Raw genomic sequence first — 8,441 nt, forward strand, 5'->3', positions numbered from 1 at the left:
CTTACCTTTTCCAACCACCATAAATGACCATTGAAACATCTCCAAACATCCCCAAAAACTACAAAAATTACTAAACCTATCGGCTATCATGCTACCCTAATTAAACCGTAAATGTCAATCCCTTTTAAAGAGCTACATTCACTAATGGAATGCCAATTATTTGATGGATAGAGGATGAAGTTAACGAATGTATATCATACAGACCTCTAATATTTTCATTGGTAAGATCTCATATGGTTTTTTGTACCTAGAAGATCTTCAGATTCAAATCCCTAAACAGTGTGCAATAAAAAGATAGTGTAAGATTGGCCACCTTAGAAATAAACTGATGAGATTCAACCTGATTGATGAGTTTGTCAATACAATGTCAAAGAATGCTTATTAAACCTTCGCTAAAGATAGATTATCCTACCAAATATGACCCTTGATTTTTGATAAAAAATTTAGAATAGAGGAAGAGACTACTTAAGTAATGGACTGGATATCTATTCAAGACTTACTACTATCATGACCCAATTTCTTAGGTCATGAAGGTACCTACTATAACTATCACAAACTAAACTAGGGCCTTACCGTGATGGGTATCTCAAGTCCGATAAGGACCGAAGACCACCCCTTTTGCCTAGTCAAACAGAACACAATATTAGTTTAACGACAGAAATTTCAAACATCTCATAAGATAGATATGTACGACTCAATAGAAGTCTAAGAGTTGTACAACCAATCCCAAGTCCACTGTAATATCCACAAAGCCTAAAACCAACCGAATATCAATAAAAGTAGGGACATGCCCCCGATAATATCCAAAAATAAGTCCAAAGGAATGAGTAAATAAAATAAAGAAACCCCAAACATAAATGAGGTCTTCCATGTATGGAAGCTCACCACTTCAATCTGACTCACAAGCTATCCCATGATTACTTAGTCACTACGCAGGAAGAGTAGAACTATTTTTGGTTCCTGCATTGTGTGGGCATACAACGTCTGGAGATGATTAGTGGGTTGAGAACTAACATATAACTCTGGGTTCGGGATAAAAGAATTCTAAGTATAACTACAGCAAAATCCACATGCACACAGTGTACATATATAGTATAAATCATGCAAGGATGGGGAACATGGCTTAGCATACAATTTAAAAACCTTAGCGTGGACTATGTAGCTTAACCATCATAGAAGGCACCCACGGGCTATATGGGTTCATCTTCTCATGCTGAAAGGGCACAAAAAGCGTACTCGCCTCATGAACCAGATTAAAATCGAGGGAAAGCTAAATCCATCAAGGCAACTAGCCGTCCCAAATATATATATCAAGTATGACCATGCACACGGTCATCAAGACCAAACTTACGTTGGCAAACATGAGTTTCAAGTATAAGTCATCGGACACCTACACCTTCACGTCTTTGCTACATAACCCCTATTAAAGAAAGTTTCGTATAACCTATTTATTAACCAAAGAACCAACCATTAAGGCACACCATGAGTATTGTGATACCCTTACACTTGCAAACCTATCTCTATGTGATAGCAATCACATTAACTTAGGGGAATGGCTCTACCCCATTTGTTCATTAAATCAACCATAGCCAACAAGGCCTTCAAAAATCTATGTTCATTGTTTGACCATTTACTCAATGCAATAATATAGGTGAGTAAGTCAAATCAAGTGTTAATTTCACAATTCAGAGTTATTTACCTAAATGGATTGAGAATATACAATTATTCAAAACCAATTCCAAGTTTAAAACATTAATTTAGGGGAATACCCCGACCCCCATTCCAATTCCCACAGCCATGCACCCCACTTGTCCAATAATTTAATTCAAAGCATGAACAACTCATAAAACCCATGGGAAGACAATTCAAGGATCAAACATTTCAAAACCCTCAATCATATCAAAACCCACATTCAAATCCATACAATCTAAACCATTTAAAACATATACTTTTCATCAAATAAGAAATGGAGAAGAGTAACATGCTTTAGATACGTGAGAATTAGAAAAAAATTCGAAGCATGGGACCCAAAGGATGACAGCAAGATGAAACCTTTACGCTTTCTTAAGGTTTTGAGTTTGAGAGTGAAATATTAGCTTTTTGTTTTACAAAAATTGATGAAAATAGGTGCATATAATGTTTAAAGGTCATTCATATATGAAAGTTCCTCACTACCCCTCATCCTAGGGAAAATAAAACAAAACAACACAAATTTTACATAGCGGCATGGCACGCTGCCTATCGCGGAGGCTAACCTCCATGCCACGCTGCGTATCATAGAGTTAATCCTCCATGAAACGCTGCTTATCATAGATATTATCCTCCGTGACATATCAAAAATGCAGAGGCTATCTGCCTCAAAACTCCCAAATGATCCCAAACTTTTTTTGAAAATTCCAAAACTCACTAGGATTATCCTTTTAATATCCCTAAGCACATCTCAAGTCAAAAATTAATGTTTTGAACACAGGAAGGTCAAAAATAAAATGGACAAAATTTTAAGGGTGTTATATTACCCCTCCCATTTTGGATCATTCATCCTCGAATGATGAGTTAGGACACTTATGGCACAAGAAATAATAGAATATACCAAAATTAAATAAAAACCTGAGAAAGTAACATGAGGAAAATAATACTCATACCTTAAGCATTATTATCTAGAATGGGGAACAAGAATGAATACTTGGACTTCATGTCCTCTTCGGCTTCACAAGTAGCTTCCTCAAAATTTTGGTTCCTCGATAGAACTTTCACCGAAGATGCATCCTTAGTCCTCAAACAATGGATGTGCCTATCCAAGATCTCGATCGACACTTCTTCATAAGACAAGGAGTCCAAAACATCCACACTTTCCAAAGGAACAATCAAGGAAGGATCGCCTACACACTTTTTCAACATCGAAACATGGAAGACTGGTTGAATGGAATGTAAACTAGAAGGCAATTCCAATTCATAGGCCATACTATCCACTTTCTTCAAAACCAAATATGGACCCACATAACGTGGGTTGAGCTTTCCCTTCTTTATAATTCACATTACTCCCTTCATGGGAGATACCTTTAAGAACACCCAATCACCAACATCAAATTCAAACTCTCTTTGACTCATATCTGCATAGAACTTTTGGTGATTTTGGTCGGTCTTAAGCCTATCCCAAATCACCTTTACCTTCTCTATAAGTTAATAAACCATGTCATGACCAAACAACCCAGCCTCACTAATATTAAACCACCCAGAAGAAGATCTACACCTCCTACTATACAAAGCCTCAAACGGAGCCAGGCTGACACTAGAGTAATAACTATTGTTATAAGCAAATTCGATGAGAGGCAAATGATCAACCAAACTACAACCAAAGTCAATAACACAAGCTCAAAGCATATCTTCTAATGTTTGAATGGTCCTTTTCTCTTGTCCATCCATCTATGGGTGGACAGTGGTACTAAGGTTTACCGTGGTGCCTAAAACTCTCTAAAACAAACACCAAAAATATTGGTGAAAAGTGGTAGTGGATGGAAAGCAGTACTAAGGTTTACCTTGGTGCCTTAACCTCTCTCAAACAAATGCCTAAAATATGATGAGAACTAAGTATCACTATAAGAAATGATAGAAACTAGAGCACCATGCAATTTTACTATCTCCTCAGTGAACAACTTAGCATAGTCCTCACCAGAGTAGCTAGTCCTCACTGGCAAGAAAGGAGCAGACTGAGTTATCCTATCCATGATAACACACATTGAATCAAACTAATTATGATATCTCAGAAATTAATTACTTCCCACTTCCACACAGGCAACTCGATCTCTTGAGATAATCCACCGGGTCTCAAGTGCTTCACCTTTACTTGTTGACACACAATGCACTTAGCCACAAAATTGGCCACATCTCACTTTATATTAGTCCACCAATAAATCTCCTTCAAATTATGATACATCTTCTTCGAACCTAGATGAACCATATACCGTGACTCATAAGATTCAACCAAAATTCTTCCTTGCAACCCATCCATATCGAGAATACACAACCTTCCTTGGTACCTTAAGATATCATCATCGCCAGTCTCAAAAGCCATAACTTTATATTGGCCCACATCATTCTTGATCTGCAACAAGATAGGGTCTAACACCTATTTCTTCTTTACCAAAGCACTAAGTGATGACTTTACCACATCTTGTACAATCACACCACCATCCTCAAAATCCAAGAGGTAAACTCCAAGATTAGCAAAACATTGAATATCCTTCACCAATCCAAGCTTCTCTTCAATCACATGAGATGGACTCCCATAGATAACCTTCTAAGAGCATCAACAACCATGTTATCTTTACCTGGATGGTAATGGAGACTCATGTCATAGTCCTTGGGCAATTCAAGCCATCTCCTTAGCCTGAGATTTAGCTTCTTTTGGGTGAACACATACTGTAGGTTCTTATGATCAGTTTTAATCTCAATATAAACCCCATACATCATTATGGATTAATCATAATTATTACTAGTCATCAATACCACTAGTCTTCATTATTGCTAAAGTTCAACTATCCATATTTCTTTATTAACATCTTAATTAATATTCACCACTAATCATCTTCTCAACCTTAAATCAACAACAATATCATTGCATACCTTGATCACTAGAAAGCTATGGCTGACATCTCTTATATCAATATTATACCCAACTACACATGAGCATAGATAACTTATAGTTGCCAGGCATAGGGCTAGCCGGACTCAAACCGGTAGATGTACTCATTAGTGCATCAATAATCATCCTCTAGCCTTATCAGGTATCATCATATCATTATGGTATTCTCCATCCTTATCAGGTATCACCAAATCATCAAAATATTCTCCAGCTATACCTGGCATCATCACATTATCATAATATGCTCCATTCTTACAGGGTATCATCATATCATCATTATATCCTCCAGCCTTGTCGGGTATCATCATAATATCCTCCATCCTTGCCAAGTGTCATCATATCATCATAATATCCTCCGGCCTTACCAGGCATCATTATATCATCATAGTATCATCCGGCCTTGCTGGGCATCACCATAATATCCACACTAATATAAATAAAAAAAAGCAAGCCCTAAAAGGGCTAAAGTAAATGATAACACCTATGAGGGTTAAAGTAAAGAATAAGCCCCACGAGGGTCAAATAAAATAAACATTAATGGAGAAGTAAGAATAGCATACCTCCATATTTCCTCGTTCATCATCAATGTCACATTATCAATAAGTGTATATACATGTAACATGAATATTATAAGTGATAAGTCAATAATCTATTCTATTACACGATGAGCATAACCATAAGAATTATCATGACAAATAGAGCACAAGTAACCTATTAATTAGCCTACCATCAGTGTAAATAAAGTTTATCACTAACTTGAGCAATATGAAATCCATGACATAATCTATAGCTAATTCACAATATAGTTGATACCGTACTTTATGGCTTAAGCCATATTTTAGTCAAGGGCCCATTCGATAAGTTGTTTATTAGCACAATCAATATCTAAGTAACAACCTAATCAATAGCCCGAGTAATAGCCACATCCATGACTTAATGAATAAAATGGTCATGGGCTTCTGTAATAGCATACATAATAGCTCATTATGGCATCATGAATAAATGTACTATCAAGGTTCGTCAATATTGCCTCAAGGGAAATTTTCTAGGCATTTCATAATCTTTTCTTAAGGTGGGTCAAGTCCCACTTCTAAATCCCCCAATATATCTTTTAAGTTCACTTCTACCCGAATTAGGCTAAGGTATCTAATTCAATTTTAATATGTATAGCAATCCACTATTAAGTTCAAGGTAGGGATACTACTCAAATACTATCACTAAGTCCATTGGAACTAAACCAACTTTATTACAGCAAGTATCTTAGGCCATTTTTACCTTAACCATGAGTGATAAGGTCACTTTCATCTAACTAGAATAGTTCTAAGCATTCTCATGTTAAGCAAGGCATTTCACTATATGGGTCCAAATGACCTAAGAGCCAACTAACCACAAGTTATGAAAAATTATCAACCAATACCTAAAACCCCTCCCAATCTAACAAGATATAACAATTATACTATGACAAAGCTTATTCTAATAAGGGATAGACCTAACCTACCTCAAATACAAAGAATGCTCATCAATTTGCTAAACCTTTATTTTCCCTTTCCGCAAAGCCTCTTATAGATGCTAAGCTATCAAAAACATAATCTGTTCATCAAGACAAGCATAATGATACCCATATTATACCATTGTGCTTTCGCTCTAAAAATGATATTAAAAATCCTAAGTGGGTCCCACTTATAAAAAACACATTTCCGAGGTCAACCCAAAGTTCATAAATCATCAAGGAATCATAACTATAAAACAAATAGCCGAAACTAAGCTTATTCGGGGCTAAAATCAATCCCTCAAACTATTTAGGGTTTTGGTAAAAAATTTAAGAAATTCAAGCATGGATTCGAAGGATTTTTACCTTAAATCTGTTTAAAAGATGTTAATCAAGCTCTAAAGTCACCCAAAAAACTCAATTTTCAGTCATCTCACCCTTCTAAGGCTTTAGGTCTCAAACATAAAGAGAAAATGACCAAATTGTGATGTGGTGTCCTATTTATAGCCCCTTCAGTCACGGAGATGCCGAGATAGCCATCAAATGGACCGTGATCTCCATGCCGCTATCTCCATAGACCTTTCCATAATTGCCATGGCACCAGTACTAGGAAATTCAGAACTCATTTTTGACCCTCAAAACTCATTCGAACTCCGGTTTTCACAAATGATTTAAGTATCCCCACTAAATTTGACATTTTTGATATGTTGATTAAGTCGTATTTTCTATACAAGGTCATTTTAATTATAGGCCCCACACCCATATCTTCTATTTTTTCCACTTTCCGACCAATAGTTCGAAATGAGCTCGGGTGCATTGGGACACAAACCAAAGGCCTACCTAGAGTCAAATTGATATTTTGGATTTGCTGGCGTAGTCACAATTTGCATCTGAGATCTTCTTACTAAAGTTTTTTCCTAGTGGCCATTTGGAATAAGCGAAGACTTCTAAATAGGGAACTGGTTCTAAAAATCAAACATACTAACCAGTAACATTACTATCAGTCGCAATAAGTCATAAATGACTTGGGGTAACCAGTAACATTACTATCAGTCGCAACAAGTCATAAATGACTTGGGGTAGCTATCACTACAAAAAAATCGACATTTAGCGATAGTCACATTTGGTCGCTGTTCTATGTAAATCTATCGCTAAACAAAAATTGCAACAGAATAGCAAAAGATTTGTATTTGTCGCTATATTGCTTGTTGCTAGCCTCTTAGTGATGGAAAAATAAATTTTGTTGCAAAACTTGTGACCGCTTTGCGACAAAATTATCGATTGTTGATTTTACCAATGAAATATTCGGTTGCTATACCAATGCCAATTTCAAAATTCATTTTCTTTGTGGATAACTTTACGACAAAAAATTTTGTTGCTGATCCATTGCAACATCGTTTGATTGACTGAGCAGCCATCTTTAGCTGCCAAATTTATATTTTATAACCCATCCCTAAAGTTATTTAGTAGCAATGACAAAATTTAGTCACTAATTTTTGTCGCTAATAATTTTGTTAGAAAATTATTGATATGCGTAAATCATTGAATGATTAAAATAACCAACATTCTTATAAATAATAACATATATTAGAATGTTCAAAATATATAGATAGCAAAATGCATCACATAATTGTGTCCAAACATGCACAAGTTTAAGTATTTTGTCAAAAATAAACTAATGTCAAATCCACATCCATTGAAATTAGTATTTGTTACTACATAACTGTTTCTTCTTTATTCCTCCCGTAGCTTCATAACATGATTCCAAATGATCAATTTCAGATTTAGTTTATCTTTTTTTCCATATATTTTCTTCATATTTTTCCTATAATTAACAAGTGGAGATATTAAAATAGACTCGACTTCCTGTTGCTGCTTTCATTTTGATGTATAATATGAACTTTTGACAGATTTCAATACAAAAGAAAAATAAGAGAAGAGTTTATATAATGATGTAAGTTATGGACTTACGTGGAGAAGTCGAAAATGCTCAGCAACAAAAGATTTAACATCATGATTATGTGTATGAACGTGCAAATGTAACTCACTTAAAGTTGGATCTTGACTTATTGTAATAGCCTATACAAATAAATAACAGTTAATATCTGCTTCATCAAGTATTAGAGAAGAAATACATTGAAAGAAACTAAAAATTTAGCCTATTGTGATAGAGTCATTTGTGCTTACAGATTGGGAGAGAGGAAAGAGACTGCTGAGAAAGGAAAGGAGAAGAAAGGTTATGAAATATATTTAATCGATAAAAAAGAAGTCTATATTTTCCAAGCCGTGTAGTTTTTCTTTAATAAAATT

The sequence above is a fragment of the Capsicum annuum genome, chromosome 5, assembly GCF_002878395.1.
Source record: "Capsicum annuum cultivar UCD-10X-F1 chromosome 5, UCD10Xv1.1, whole genome shotgun sequence".
Classification (NCBI taxonomy): domain Eukaryota; kingdom Viridiplantae; phylum Streptophyta; class Magnoliopsida; order Solanales; family Solanaceae; genus Capsicum; species Capsicum annuum.